At 39.2% G+C, this 17,065-nt stretch overlaps 1 pseudogene; it reads left to right on the top strand.

Annotated features, from left to right (window-relative positions):
- Positions 1-12,259: 12,259 nt before the first annotated feature.
- LOC149200795 (ACT domain-containing protein ACR4 pseudogene) lies at positions 12,260-13,343 on the top strand (annotated as a pseudogene).
- Positions 13,344-17,065: the final 3,722 nt, after the last annotated feature.

Here is a 17,065-nt window from a genome sequence, read left to right as displayed (position 1 = left end):
ACAACTAACTCAGTTGTGTTATTCCTATAAGTTTCTTTCGATGCTGGAGCTTCCCCTTGCACTAACTTAATAGAAAATTCTACCTCCCTGGGAAGTGGAAACTCTGTAATGTCCTCAGGAAACACATCCTTGAACTATTGTAAAACTGGGTACCTATTTAACACATCTACATCCTCAACCTCCTTACCCTTTTCACTAGAAATGTGTACTACAAATAGCTTGAACCCTTTCCCATGGTTTCACTTTGCTTGCATAGCTATCGCCATCCTACTTGATGTGTCTTTCTTCTTACCCTGTAAAACTCTTGGTTCCCCATTGTCATCAACACAATCAATAGTTTTTTCATAGCAGTCTACCTTGGTTCTATGAAGATATAACCAATCCATGCCCAATGACATATTGTATGAACCCAATGGTAATACATTCAAATGTGTTGTGATAGGCATACCATTTAAGTCAAACGCACAAGATCTTACCCAATGATGAACTCACTTCTTTATACATGTAGCCAAAGATATATAAAATTGGCACACAACCTAGTTTTTTATGCCAAGATAAAGCATATTAAAACCATCATAATTTCTGTGAATAAAGGATACACTCAAATGAAATTGAATTGATATAATGTAATATAAATGATAATGTGGTAGTTTTTACATGGCGAATTTTCTCTATACCAACAAGGGGAACTAGCCCGATCACAGACCCCAATTAGATCTGCTTTCGTTTGGAGTGGCTAGTTCCAACAGGTTTTAAAGGACCCCATGAACTATTATAGGTGTTGAGAGATTGCTTCCTAGAGGAAGACTTCAATTAAATCAACAAAAGGAAACAACTAACATATATATATCAAATCTTATCTAAACTACTTAAGCTAGTCCTAACTATCCTAATCTATCCTGCAGGAGCATAACAAAAAGAGGTTAAACATCATATATAAATTCCAACTCCAAATGAATCAATTACTGGTTCACATAAGAACAAGGCTACATTAAATCTGAATTGCAATCCAATTACTCATACAGGAATACAAATTCGTTTTCATACAAATAAATCTTGCAACTGACGTCTAACATAGTTTCAAATGAAGGACTGCTCATAAGTTAACTATGATGAAGGATTACATTCAAACAACAAAGGTTAATCACAAGCTATATCGTTATCAATATGCACAAAAACAAAACACATGTGTATTTATGCCAACAACAACACCTTGTTTCAAAACACATAAAAGCAAAGGAAAACAAATCAGAAACCAAAGGCTCCTCATTCAACCAAACAGTCTTCTTTATTCATAATAAATCAAAGTTGTTCTCCTCAAACAAAAAGCCTTTCCCTCATCTACGGAGGTAATAGTTATGCCTCTGGAGATGACCTTCGGTCTTGCCTTTCACCTTTCCCCTTCCCCCTAGGGTTTTCAGTATACAAATCAAAATATACAGAGATAGAACTGTCAATGTAACCGCTGACACATAAAAGGAATATCTGTTGGAGCGCTTCATTTCCTGGGGAAATGGACAGATGTTAATTAAAGGGAGTGACTATGTGTCATCTCCCCATGATGAAACCTGGGACAAATTTGCCTTTAGAATACACAGGCTACGTGTGGAACCCCAACCGAGAACGCCCAATGCCAGATCTTTAAACAGAACATACCCGCATACCTGAACTCTTCGGATCCGCTCAAGCGTCTTTTACTCCTCGCCTACAGAGACGATTAACATTAGCTTTATGATTATGAACATATGATAGAAACACCCAAGAACAACTCTTGCCATAATTGAAACTTTAAAAATGATAAGGCGTAATGAAATCAAAAGGAGCGAGTGCGAAAGAATCGGCCCTTGGCTCAGCCAAAGTTTTGCTGCGACCGAGCCGCAATCGCACATCTCAATGGGAAATCGTATGCAACATCACCCCTATCGGATTTTTTTTGAAAACCCAGACCATGACATTTCATCGAATGCACAGGAAAGCACGGGAAAACCACGGCCAGACCCTAAGGCAGACTTCAAAAATTATGTATCGGATCTATAACCATCGTCGGGTCTGCCATATGGTGTTGCACCTTATGCATGAATGCTAGACTCTGCCGATAGTGATTTGTGATGGGGCGGGGGCAGACCCGATAATATATGTATTATGTTTAATAGGATCGGTGGGTCTTCCATATCGCATTGCATTTTATATATGATCCTCGGGTTCTGCCAATTGCGATATGCGACAAGCTCTGGACCCGAAATATATAAATTATGGTTTATAATGCCATCAGGTCTGGTGCCTCATGGTACACACTGTGCGCCAATGTTGCATGTGATAAGCGAAAAGGAATGTTATGTGTACTTTGCGAAGTATTCCCACTATAAAGAGTTATGATAGGAATAAAGACGCGATGGAAGATTTTGTGGGTTAAGCACACCAACGATTATAATAAGGGTGGGGTGATTATATGTGTGGGCATAAATGTACCATGAATGCTTATGAAGATTGAAGATTCCCGATGAAGGGAATGAATGAAGGGCTAGGATGGGTCATGAATGAACCATGCAATAGAGGTTTATTCAAGGGGCTTAGCCATTAGGCGCTGAAACTTTGACTCGGAAAAGAGTTAAAATCCCTGGGATAAAATAGATCATTTGGAAAGATGAAAGATCAAACTTCTAGGGGACCCATTTAAAATTTGCTATCAGAGCATGTTTTAATAGGGTGGTGGTTGTGGCCACAACAAATGGTGAACCACTGGGCGAACTAGTTATCTCTGTTTCCAAATAAATCTCAGATCAATAAAACATCAGGGTGTTAAGATAAACTTGAGATGCAAACTGTACAGATGAATAGGCATGGGTTCCACTTCAACATTAATTGTTTCAGGCAGGATAAAGACAAATAGCTACTACTTACTGATAGGGTTTTGACAGGCATTCTACAATGGTAATATTATGGAATTTATTGACCTTCCTTTACCTGTTTCCTACTTTCAAAATCCTTCTGGGGCCATCACTGGTCTGTCAATACCTGTTTAGGTGTGTACCTCAACTCTTTATTACTCATCAAACTTGATGTAGATATGTTTATTTGCACTTTATATGAGAATTCCAGTGCTATATTTTCATATGATTGAATGGGGCACAATCATGTATCATGCCATATTTTTAAACCGCTTAAGCAAGGTTGGGCTTGTTGTGTCAACCGGTACTCTGAACCCAGTAACAGTGCTTACTCTAACCAGCCTCCCAAACAACTTGTCCTTCCATATTGGAACAAGGACTTGACATTTCATTTTCTTTTAAATAAGTCCTTCTAGTTTCAGGCACAAGGACTAGAGCACAATTGGATTTGCCACATGGTATATGACAGTTAGTTTAGCCCATGAAAAGGGATTTACTTGTAGATAACAGGTATTGGACAATTTAGTGTGGTGGATGGGACCGATGGAGAATGACTACAAACCTTACAAGCAAGTATAGGCTAGGTCTGAGTGGGATTTATTCAAAATGCAGTGTTCCTCCATGCCAGTCCAGCTGTAGTTACACATTTTTTGTTTTATAAAGATGCCCCTACATGCTCCAGATATCCAAGTTATCAACAAATCTTACCCAGTTCCCAACATATGCCAATGAGTGGCTTTGGTTTGAATTCCATAGCTGATTTTCAAGTTCTCATGGGCTGATTGAAAATTTGTTTGATTTGCAAGGTAACGATGGACTTAGAATCAACAAACTCATCAACAAGTTAATGAGGAAGGGAAAGGTTGAAGGTGGTGAATGAGGGAAAATCTGAGAAAGGAAAAAACAAGACGAGAGGATCGAAATCAGTTGGCTGAAAAGGGCTGAAATTCAAAACAAAAGGAAAATAAACTTTGCAAAAAAACAAGAACGGTAAACACGGAAATGGAATTAAGCTAACAACAAAATGAAATGAAATCTAACCTATTCAAGAGGTAACCACCATGTGGTGGCTACTGGAAGTATCTTTTCATATGCTGGCCATTAACAGGGAGTTTTTCAGTTTCTCCCCATAAATTTTTCAACCTGTAAGTTCCTTGACCAATTCTTTCCACAACTTGGAATGGACCCAGCCATAAGTGTTGGAATTTCATGTGTTTACCTGTTGGCTCATTCAACTTATCCCATTTCAGGACTAGCTCTCCTACTTGGTAATCTTTATCTTCTGCCAGATGGCGATCAAATCACCTCTTCACAATCATTTGGTGATTTCTGAATTTATTTCTCGCTTTATCTCTCAATTCCTCCAACTTCACCAGTTGGTTGATGCTTTCTTGAAGCAAGGCTGCAGGGGTTCCTCTTGAAGCTTGGGAGAGTTGTATGAAGTAAGCGTAGCGTTTGGAGGTAAGATGGCTTCCTGTCCATAGACGAGGAAGTATGGGGAGTTTCCTAAGGCCACTTTTGGGGTGACCCTATCGGCCCAAAGGGAATTTGTTAGAGTGTTGTGCTAGTTCCTCTGGTTGTCAGCGACATATTTACAAATTATGCATATGAGGTTCTTTTTTTAAGACTCTGCAACTCCATTTCCCTGGGGGTAATAGTTCGATGCATACCTTATGTGAATTGATTTATCAGTAGCAAATTCAGTCAATTTCAGTGATAAAAAGTAAGAAGCATTATCAAATGTGAGAGCGTCAGGGATGCCATACCTATTGATGATGAATTTCTCAATAAATGATATTACCTCATCTTCGTTTACCTTCCGAAGTGGGATGGCTTCGGTCCATCTGGTGAAGTAGTTAGTCACTGTGAGTATATAATTATGCTGTTGTGAAGAGTTTGGAGTGATCTCTCCTATGACGTCTAGGCTCCATTGCTGGAATGGTCAATCAATCATAATAGGCCTGAGGGGAACATTTGGCTTTCTTTCTCGTCCTCCGGCGATTTGACACACCTTGCATTTGCAAGCGTAGGCATGCGAGTCTTTTAACATTGTGGGCTAATAATATCTGGCTCTTAATATTTTGTGAGCAGTGGTCTCTCCGCCATAGTGACCACCTGCTGGGCCATCATGCATTTCTTTCAAGACATGGTCGGCATCATCCTTTTCCAAACACCTTAGCCAAATTCCATCATAATTTTTTTTGTATAATGTGTTATTGGCCAAATGATACTGATTAGATTTCAATCTGAGCACTCTCCGTTGTGATGCATCCATGTGTTTAGGACATGACCCCCATGCAAGATAAAAGTGGATGTCATAATACCATGACTTAGGATCCAAAAGGGCTTCCGACGTTTCTCACTCACACATCAGCGCTTCATTAATCCATAGGGGCTCCTCCCTGAATTCCACTTGTGGATTCTGTAAGTTATATGCTTCTCATTCTTCGGATGCCCCTACTTTCTCCACCAAGGCTTCTGCTGCGAGCTCACACAGTCCCTGCCCTCAAACTATCTTCGCCGACTTAATCTCGAGGTCGTATTCTTGAAGTGCGGTTATCCAATTTCTTCTCCGTTCACCCATTTCTTTTTGCACGAAGAGGGCTCTTACAGCAAGATGGGGAACGATCACTTTAGTCCTGGCCTTTAGTAAATAAGGGCGAAAATGTTTTATGGCCTTAAAAACCGCAAAGCCTTGTTTCTCCACGTCTGGGTAGTTCAGTTCTCTCCCTGGAGATTAGAGCTCATATAGGAAATGGGGACTTCGTTGCCCTCGTTATTTTTTTGGGTGAGGATTGCGGCATATGAAAGATCAGAAGCAAAAGTGTACAAGAATAATTCCTTGCCGAAATCGGGACTAACCAATGCAGGGGCTTCTGTGATGGCCTCTTTAATTCACTAAAATGCTTTCTTGGCTTCATCGCTCCACTTATACACCACGTCTTTCTTCATCATTAGCTACATGGGACGCACTATTTTTGCGAAACCTGAGACAAATTTCCTAACGAAATTGATCTTCCCAAAGAAATATTGCATTGCCCTTTTATTGGCAGGGGGTTGTATTCTCATGATGGTCTCTATTCTTTCAGGATCAATAACAATCCCTTCTTTAGAGAGGATGTGACCTAGTAGTTTCCCTTCTGTGACTGCGAAAACGCTCTTCTTTGGATTCAATGATATTCCATACCTTCAACATATTTCGAAAATCTGTTTCAAGTGATAAATATGATCCCCTTTGTGATATGAATACACAGTAATGTCATCCATGTACACTGCCACTGATCTGTTGATCAATCCTTGGAAAGCTATGTCCATGGCTCTTTGGAATGTGGCACCCGCATTAATAAGTCCAAAAATCATTTTACAATATGCGTAAGTACCCCATTTAGTGTTGAAGGTTGTCTTTAGCTAACCCCCATTAGATACCAATACTTGATTATATCTTGAAAACCCATCTAATAGGGACAACATTTCAGACCCAGAAATGCACTAAAGGATGTGTTCCATAGAAGGGACAAGATAGCTATCTTTTTGTGATGCTTTGTTTAGGTTTCTAAAATCGATACACAACCTGATGTCTCCATTTTTCTTTCTCACTGGCAAGAGATTGGCTACCTAGCGGGTGTGTCTGACCGGGAAAATAATTTTAGCATTCAGCATTTTATTACGCCGTAAGGCGTTCCCTCTGAGAGAAACTCCCCTCCATGCCGCGCTGTCTCGTTATGAGCCCTTAGATCGATTGTTAGACGATAGAATAAACTCCAGCCATTAGATCGTCTTCCATCCTTAAGACAGTTGTCACTCAATGATGAGCCTTCTCCCACCACATCGCCAAGGGCCTCTTCACCTACGCCGATCTGCAAAAGCTGCCCAACGGATCAAACCTAGAAGCCATTGCCGCCCACTGCAGCCTCGGTCGTCACAGGTAATTGATATGGTTCTTAAGGGTTGTTCGTGTGATTATGAATTATGGTATTTTCATGGTTCTGCTGTTGACAAGATTTACAACACTGGGTCTGATTTGGGTTTGCGAATTTGTGAATTTGGGTATCTATGCTTTTTTTGCTGTTGACAGGATTTCTAATATTGGTTAGTGATATGGTTATGAAGGGTATTCATGTGATTATGAATGTTTGTATTTACATTGTTCAGCTGTTGACAAGATTTGCAACACCGGGTATGGTCTGAGTTGGGTTTGTGAATTTGTGTATTTGGGTATCTATACTTTTGTGCTGTTGACAGGATTTCCAATATTGGTTACTGATATGGTTATGAAGGGTATTCATGTGATTATGAATGCTGGTATTTACATTGTTCTGCTGTTGACAAGATTTGGAACACTAGGCCTGATTTGGGTTTGTGAAATAGTGAATTTGGGTATCTATACTTTTGTGCTGTTGACAGGATTTCCAATATTGGTTACTGTTATGGTTACGAAGAGTATTCATGTGATTATGAATATTGGTATTTATTTTGTTCTGTTGTTGACAAGATTTGGACACTGGTCTGATTTGGGTTTGTGAATTTGTGAATTTGGGCATCTATACTTTTGTGCTGTTGACAGGATTTCCAATATTGGTTACTGATATGGTTATGAAGGGTTATGAAGAGTTGGTTCTGAAAGGCCATCCTTAAGACAGTTGTCACTCAATGATGGGCCTTCTTCCACCACATCGCCAAGGGCCTCTTCACCTACGCCGATCTGCAAAAGCTGCCCAACGGAACAAACCTGGAAGCCATTGCCGCCCACTGCAGCCTCGTCGTCACAGGTAATTGATATGGTTCTTAAGGGTTGTTCGTGTCATTATGAATTATGGTATTTTCATGGTTCTGCTGTTGACAAGATTTACAACACTGGGTCTGAATTGGGTTTGCGAATTTGTGAATTTGGGTATCTATGTTTTTTTTGCTGTTGACAGGATTTCTAATATTGGTTAGTGATATGGTTATGAAGGGTATTCATGTGATTATGAATGTTTGTATTTACATTGTTCAGCTGTTGACAAGATTTGCAACACCGGGTATGGTCTGAGTTGGGTTTGTGAATTTGTGTATTTGGGTATCTATACTTTTGTGCTGTTGACAGGATTTCCAATATTGGTTACTGATATGGTTATGAAGGGTATTCATGTGATTATGAATGCTGGTATTTACATTGTTCTGCTGTTGACAAGATTTGGAACACTAGGCCTGATTTGGGTTTGTGAAATAGTGAATTTGGGTATCTATACTTTTGTGCTGTTGACAGGATTTCCAATATTGGTTACTGTTATGGTTACAAAGAGTATTCATGTGATTATGAATATTGGTATTTATTTTGTTCTGCTGTTGACAAGATTTGGACACTGGTCTGATTTGGGTTTGTGAATTTGTGAATTTGGGCATCTATACTTTTGTGTTGTTGACATGATTTCCAATATTGGTTACTGATATGGTTATGAAGGGTTATGAAGAGTTGGTTCTGAAAGGCCTTACTGGGTGGGTCTTGATCGTAGTTTCTTTTTAAGGCTAAACAGTCTTACATTGGATGCGTTGAGAATTTATCTGTTATTTCTAATTGAATCTGTAAATAAGGCAGAGTGCAGCTCCATCTCCTCCTGCTCCACGCACTGGGGGGCCTGTGACAGCTCCTCCTACAGGGAAAGTTTGGTGCATTGCCAAGCCGGGCGCCGAAGAGCAAACTTTGGAGGAAAATTTGAACTATGTTTGTGGACAGGGCATTGACTGTAGGCCTATTCAACCAGGAGGTCCTTGCTATTCACCAAATACAGTGGCAGGCCATGCTGCTTATGCCATGAACGCATACTATCAGACTGCGGGTCGGAACAATTGGAATTGTGATTTTGCGCAGACGGGAACTCTTACCTCCACAGATCCAAGTACGCATGTGAAATCCTCTTTTCTATGGCTGTTAATTCTTTGTTTGAAAAATCCATTAGACTTGACTACTCGGTCTACCAGTTCTCTGCATAGGACACTTCGATTACAAAAATAGGAAATTTCTGACTAATACAAGAATTGGTTTCAATTAAAACAAAGAAAAGGTCATCGAGAAAATAAGATCAAAGATTTTTATTTTGAGTCAATCTTTATTTATTTTAAACCCCTTCCATCAGAGCTTTTGATAATCCATTTTCAGTAAATTATTTATAACAGTTCCATTGGTGATTGATGTAGACTTCTCAACGCATAGTTAAAACCCTAGGTGCTTAAGTTCCATCTAAATAAGAACTTGACCAAATCAAAATCAAAATTAATTTTATCTTTCGAAAAATATCCTACTAAACACTCCTTAACCTATCTAAATTCAGTTTGATGTTTGATATGCACCTTTACTAAGTTTGAGGTAAGATATTTTAAACTTTAATCATTGAGAGATTTTACATAACATTGAACTTCATATCAAAATTGAGGTGAAAGGATCCTTTCATAGTTATTATATTCAGTAGGGAGTGGTAGGAAGAAATGGGTGCTTTATGGCCCCAAGAAAGTAAGCTGCAAAGTACTCATGGGGTTTAGGATGTATGACAAATAGCCAAGTTGAAACTTATGCCTTCTATTAGAGGATTCAATTAAGTCAAAGAAAATCAGGTAGTATCTCTCAATGTTTTGGGAGACTCTCTCCATATTATTAGCATTTGGTGAAAGCCTCATCTTCGAGGGATAAAACATTATGAAGTCTCATGAAAAGAATTAGGAAAGTAAAGAAAGAGTTCTCTTTGGTACCAATATTTCCATGTTCTCCATGATCTCAATAAGAATGTGGACTTATGTGTTAATGAATGGTGTAAATTAAGATTGGGAGATTTAAAAATCAATTGTCAAATTAGGCCCTCTCCAATTCCTTAGAACTAAATGGAGTGGCATTGCACAATTATGAAAGATTGCATTATCAGTTAGTAATAGTTTGACATGTAATTTTCTTTTTGGTGGGTCAGTTTTGAAGGTATATACCTACAAAACCTCATTTTTTGTTGTCCAATTTGGAGTCTCTATGGAAAAATTTATAGTTTTGCTAAATAAGAGGACTCAAGATTTTTTTTTGAAGATATAGTTATGTACCACTTGATGTATTTGCTACGATCCAGGCACATATGTGCATATAAATACAAAATTCTCATTCTAGTTATAAAAAGAAAAAGTGATTATATTCAATACGTCAAATGTGCCATCTAAATTTAATACCTAATTACGAAGCGTTAATGGAATACTCCACTTTCTCTTGCTTCTCTTTGTCCTTTATGCAAATTGCATCATCTAAATCTAATATCTTATTAGAATGGATTATGGTACCCCTTGTTTCTCTTTTTCCTTGGTGCAGCTATACTCTTTTGGACAATCACTTTATATAGACTTTTATTTTTTGTAATGTGAATTGTATTCCTTGTAAAATTGGAGATTACATCAAGAAAAAGATATATCTTGTTAGTCTCTCACTAGGGAGACTTGGCCATAACAAAAAAAACTCTTCGTAGAGAGGACAGTGATAACTTAATACAAAAAGAGACTGCAAAAACAAAAGATAACTAGAGTCTTGTCCTGGGATGCATTGCCTCGAAATACTAGTATCATAAGATACATAGAACATATACATTAGATAGCTACTCTAAGGGATCCAAGTCTGAGACTACAATTTGTACAGGATCCTTTAAGCCTTGATGAGTTGTTCCCATCATAGGGGATCCCAAGGTGGTGCTCTATTTGTCTAACCTATGATCCACATTTCTCAGATGGTGGTGAAGGTGCTCTAGTGAATTAAGGACATCCTCCCAATGCTCATGTTTGCTCATGTTTGTCCACCAACGTCTGATCGAATATGAATTTCATCTACCCATATAGGCCTATGGTTTGCATATATTAGTTGAAATGACCCTTGGTATGCCTAGTATTAGGGATCCAATCAACCCATTCTACTAATACCTCTGGATTTGAGAGAGGGACTTTGTGTGTGGATGCTTCTCCCTTAACACGACTAATTTCTTCTTAAATAGGGCCTAGTGTCAGGTCCCAAAATATCCCAAAGAAGTCCTTCAATCGATGGTGCATGCAGGTGTGCCCCCTTTAGGCTCATTCTTGATAATAAGCTCCCACTTCCTAATGCGCACCCTCTGACATGGCATTGGCTCTAGAGACGGGTGATTGGAAACATAGAGTAAAGATTGAAGACAACGAGAGAGTTATAAACCACAGAGAAGCCGGAACCCCAAGTATGTCTCAAACTGATGGCCTTTTCTAAATAGGGGGGGACTCATAAAAGATTTCAGCTAGGTTTGTACTACAGAGGGTGGTGCAATTCTCTCCCTACACCACTTCCTCAAGGCAATAAGTCTCCACCATAAATCACCCTTACCACAAATTCCCCAAGAAAACCTCAATCGCACTGCAGAACCAGTCGACCAAAATTGAGAACAGCGAGATGACAACATGGAGTTGGGAACATGATTATATAGCCAAACTCTAGGTGCAGAAAGGCCATCGTGAAAACTAGAACTAATAGTTGGACTCTTGAATTCCCCCACATCCTATAACCAAATAAACCTCAAGACAACTTCCTTCCATCTACCGTTACAATTACACATATGGTTGGTTCCAAAAGGAAGATAAAATAAATAGGAAATTAGATAAACTGGCACCACAGAAAGAAGAAAAAAAAAAAAAATTGAAAAATCCAAACATCATTCCTTCCCAGTCTCCCCAAACACCATAAAAGGGAGTTACAAGAAATCTCCACAGTGTATTAAAATTTATCTGATTTTGAGCGAATAAAGTCTGTGGCTTAAACATAATTTTAGTTTTTCAAACTAATTTTTTTTATTTTTTCAGACTCAAAATCAACGTCCAATGATTTATCCTTTCCATCATAGTTTTTGAAATTTCCATTTTATAATTTATCGCATAGTGAACCGTTATTTTTCATATATATGTTTACGCCGTAAGGCGTTTCCCTCTCAAATCCATCCCCATTTTTGCCTGCGTGTCCTCCTTTGACGTCGTACGATTAGATGTTAGACGATTACAAACACTGGAACCGTCGATCAAAACAGTCACTGAGGCGGTCCAGGTAATGAAGAGCGCGGGGTGCCAATCGCCATTCCAGAGGTAGGGTTTCTCCAGTGGTGTTCTCCAGGCGGGCGTCAGGACTTGCCTCCCCTGGATCCCTCAGGACTTGCCTCCCCTGGATCCCTCCACGCCGCTCTGGATCCCTCTGAATCATCCATGCAATATCCCTCTGAATCATCCATGCGTTGTATTGCAGAGGTTGGCAACAAACCCTTGCGTAGTGCCTTTGTTTGGAAAACCAGTAGGTCTAGATGCAGCTACTGAACATACGACAATTGAATTAACACAGAGAAGCTAAAACGGTGGTGTCAATGGGATTCACTCACACAGAAAGGCGGCTTTATCAATTGATGTTTGCTGACCGTGACTATGATAAACTCGATGGAACTGGAGACAGAGCATCTCTTTCTCTCAAGGACAACGACAACGCCAAGCCTCTTGTGACTGTTGACGATTGTTTGGAGAGGGGGTATTCTGTGGTGACTGTTCAGTGTAAAGACAGACCTAAGCTTCTCTTTGATATTGTTTGCAGCTTGACAGATATGGAGTATGTTGTCTTTCATGCCACTATAGACTCTCAAGGCCCACAAACTTTTCAGGTGTAGCTCCAGCAACTACAAGGGACTTGATTTTTCATAGGATCTTTGTTTTTTTTCAAATGTTTATTTCCTAATTTGATTTTGTTAAACCAGGTATAGGTGGTTTCAGATCACATCCCTAATGGGATTAATATTGAATCTAAATTAGGTTAAAGAAGAGTTGGGGTATTTATTTCCATTCTTCTCTTTTGTGATACAGGAGTACTACATTAGGCATACTGATGGTTGCCCCGTGTATTCAGAAGTAGAGAAGCAGCGTGTGATTCAGTGTTTGGAGGCTGCCATTAGACGAAGAACATCAGAGGTATGAGTCCAAGGATCGAATCCATGGTGGAAATTTATTCAAAACCCTAAGACTTGGGATTCCCAGTGCATTCAAATTTGATCCTTTTTAAATTTTAGTCAGCTTAGTGTGAGTTTTGTTGATGATATTTTATGAATTCAGGGTATGCGACTGGAACTCTGCACCAACGACTGTGTTGGGCTTCTGTCAGAGGTGACTCGCATATTTAGAGAAAATGGGATGTCAATTACAAAAGCAGAGGTGTCAACGCGGGGTGATAAGGTAGCTGATGTGTTCTATGTGACTGATACAGCTGGAAACCCTGTTGATGTCAAAACAGTAGAAGCTGTTCGCCAAGAAATTGGACTAACAATCTTGCAAGTAAAAAACGACTGTATGCATACAAAATCTCCTCCAAGGGAGCCTGCCATCCGATTCTCCCTTGGTGATCTCTTCAAATCAAAGTCAGAGCGTTTTCTCTACAGTCTTGGATTGATAAAATCCTATTCTTAGATGTTGTATTTTGGGCCTCTTGCGATGGAATTAAGTAATTGCCTTTGAAGGTTGTATGTATGGACGATGGTTCTCCAAAAACCATCCTCATTCATCTGTTTTACACTGTGACAATTACCTTGCTAAAGACAGAAATTGGGTACAGCAATGCTAGGATCTAGAAAGCACACTACCACTGGGATTTGCCAAATATGATTTGTTGATCATCGAACAGAAGACCAACAATGGAGAACTATTCACCACACTGGCCGAACATGGCCCTGTCATTTGATGACCCAGGAATTGCGAAATTGACCTCATCATAGAGAAGTGTGCAAAATTGGTAGATCTGAAAGAAGACAGCACTAATTATAGTGGTGGTAGGAGAAAGGAACTAAATCCACCTAATCTATAATTGCTTATACAAGTTGTACAAATTACAAGCTGATAAATAGTCTTTGTTCTACAAAATGACAACTCTTCAAACTACACAGGTAAAGACCATTGATGAATCACAGTGTTAACATAGATTCTAGTGCTTGACATAGATTCTTAGCACTTCTTGGCCTTGTAGGAAGTAAAATACTCCTTTTAGCCACTGGAGGTTTCCTTTGAAAAGTAGAAGTCACGATCCCAAGTCTATCTGCAAGAATTGGGCAGACTGAAGGAGAAGGCGTTGGATTCTGGACTTCTTGCTGAACATCTGAATTTGAAAGGTGTGTGATTTGGTAGGAGATTGGTACAGCACGAGGTGACAATTTGGGGCAATTGCTGGTATTTTTTGCTTTCCTTCATCGAATAGGAACTGCACCCCACCTTTCTGTTTAGAGATTCCTGGTCAGTGGTATGTTTTCGCTGGATCAGCTAATACAATGCTTCCCCCTTCTTTCTTAAATCATTTGAATCCACTGGCACTTCTGATCACTTGCACTTCTTATACCGTTGTATTGATGATGTAAAATATGTAAATAATTGTATAGCAAATTCAATGGAGTTGGCCTCTGGATGATCATAGTTCATTGTTTGTGATCGACTTGACTGGGGGTTGGCCTCTGTATAGCTCTGTATCCTCTGTTTCTTTATCATCCCATAATAATAAAAGTTTATTACAAATGTGTGTGGTGCTTGTTTGTGCTATTTTTCTTTGTATTATGTTTGGCACTTTTTATGAAGTAACCGCGATGATGATACTTCAGGTATTTCGTGGCAATGTTGATTTGCTCTGTCTGATTTATAAGATTTCTGTTGTTATTTCACGGGAGGTTGCTATGCGCTGTATCATCTCCAAGTGCAGCCGAGGATAGTTAACAACAAATCGTGAACTCCTATGGAAAATGAGCTTTCAAAGGATCTAAAGAAAGTGAATTCTCAAGGAATTTATGTCTTATTTTTAAAACTAGGGTTTTAAGTATATCACAATGTCCTTTAAATGTCCTCAAGTCAATGGTAATGGTTGTTAGAGAGCCGTGGACTTACAGGAACGAAGAATAATGAATTTCAAGAAAATGTTGTGTTCAAAGATATCTTTACAGTGTTGAAGTACAAGTAAGCATTGCCTGACATAAAATGGATAACTAAATAATTTTAATGACAAGACAATCGGTATGATTTATACATGGCTTAAAATTAAAAGTAACTCATCTAAAATAGGAAAACAATCAACGTTAATCATCTTAAATGCATTTGGATCTTCATCTCAGATACTTTGATTTGCAAAGCTTGGGGACCTATCTTAGATACTTTGACTTGCAAAGCTTGGGGACCTATCTTAGATACTTCGACAACGACAACGCCAAGCCTCTTGTGACTGTTGACAACTATTTGGAGAGGGGGTATTCTGTGGTGACTGTTCAGTGTAAAGACAGACCTAAGCTTCTCTTTGATATTGTTTGCAGCTTGACAGATATGGAGTATGTTGTCTTTCATGCCACTATAGACTCTCAAGGCCCACAAACTTTTCAGGTATAGCTCCAGCAACTACAAGGGACTTGATTTTTCATAGGATCTTTGTTTTTTTTCAAATGTTTATTTCCTAATTTGATTTTGTTAAACCAGGTATAGGTGGTTTCAGATCACATCCCTAATGGGATTAATATTGAATCTAAATTAGGTTAAAGAAGAGTTGGGGTATTTATTTCCATTCTTCTCTTTTGTGATACAGGAGTACTACATCAGGCATACTGATGGTTGCCCCGTGTATTCAAAAGCAAAGAAGCAGCGTGTGATTCAGTGTTTGGAGGCTGCCATTAGACGAAAAACATCAGAGGTATGAGTCCAAGGATCGAATCCATGGTGGAAATTTATTCAAAACCCTAAGACTTGGGATTCCCGGTGCATTCAAATTTGATCCTTTTTAAATTTTAGTCAGCTTAGTGTGAGTTTTGTTGATGATATTTTATGAATTCAGGGTATGTGACTGGAACTCTGCACCAACGACCGTGTTGGGCTTCTGTCGGAGGTGACTCGCATATTTAGAGAAAATGGGATGTCAGTTACAAAAGCAGAGGTGTCAATGCGGGGTGATAAGGTAGCTGATGTGTTCTATGTGACTGATACAGCTGGAAACCCCGTTGATGTCAAGACAGTAGAAGTTGTTCGCCAAGAAATTGGACTAACAATCTTGCAAGTAAAAGACGACTGTATGCATACAAAATCTCCTCCAAGGGAACCTGCCATCCGATTCTCCCTTGGTGATCTCTTCAAATCAAAGTCAGAGCGTTTTCTCTACAGTCTTGGATTGATAAAATCCTATTCTTAGATGTTGTATTTTGGGCCTCTTGCAATGGAATTAAGTAATTGCCTTTGAAGGTTGTATGTATGGACGATGGTTCTCTAAAAACCATCGTCGTTCATCTGTTTTCCACTGTGACAATTACCTTGCTAAAGACAGAAATTGGGTACAACAATGCCAGGATCTGGAAAGCACAATACCACTGGGATTTGCCAAATATGATTTGTTGATCATCGAACAGAAGACCAGCAATGGAGAACTATTCACCACACTGGCCGAACATGGCCCTGTCATTTGATGACCCAGGAATTGCGAAATTGACCTCATCATAGAGAAGTGTGCAAAATTGGTAGATCTAAAAGAAGACAACACTAATTACAGTGGTGGTAGGAGAAAGGAACTAAATCCACCTAATCTAGAATTTCTTATACAAGTTGTACAAATTACAAGCTGATAAATAGTCTTTGTTCTACAAAATGACAACTCTTCAAACTACACAGGTAAAGACCATTGATGAATCACAGTGTTAACATAGATTCTAGTGCTTGACATAGATTCTTAGCACTTCTTGGCCTTGTAGGAAGTAAAATACTCCTTTTAGCCACTGGAGGTTTCCTTTGAAAAGTAGAAGGCACGATCCCAAGTCTATCTGCAAGAATTGGGCAGACTGATGGAGAAGGCGTTGGATTCTGGACTTCTTGCTGAACATCTGAATTTGAAAGGAGTGTGATTTGGTAGGAGATTGGTACAGCACAAGGTGACAATTTGGGGAAATTGCTGGTATTTTTTGCTTTCCTTCATCGAATAGGAACTGCACCCCACCTTTCTGTTTAGAGATTCCTGGTCAGTGGTATGTTTTTGCTGGATCAGCTAATACAGTGCTTCCCCCTTCTTTCTTAAATCATTTGAATCCACTGGCACTTCTGATCACTTGCACTTCTTATACCGTTGTATTGATGATGTAAAATATGTAAATAATTGTACAACAAATTCAATGGAGTTGGCCTCTGGA

Source organism: Pinus tabuliformis, chromosome 2_1 (assembly GCF_031772625.1).
Source record: "Pinus tabuliformis cultivar Carrire ecotype Pingquan chromosome 2_1, CPIR1, whole genome shotgun sequence".
In the NCBI taxonomy this organism is placed as follows: domain Eukaryota; kingdom Viridiplantae; phylum Streptophyta; class Pinopsida; order Pinales; family Pinaceae; genus Pinus; species Pinus tabuliformis.
The sequence above is the reverse complement of the archived record's forward strand: the minus strand, read 5'-3'. Positions and strand labels throughout refer to the sequence as shown.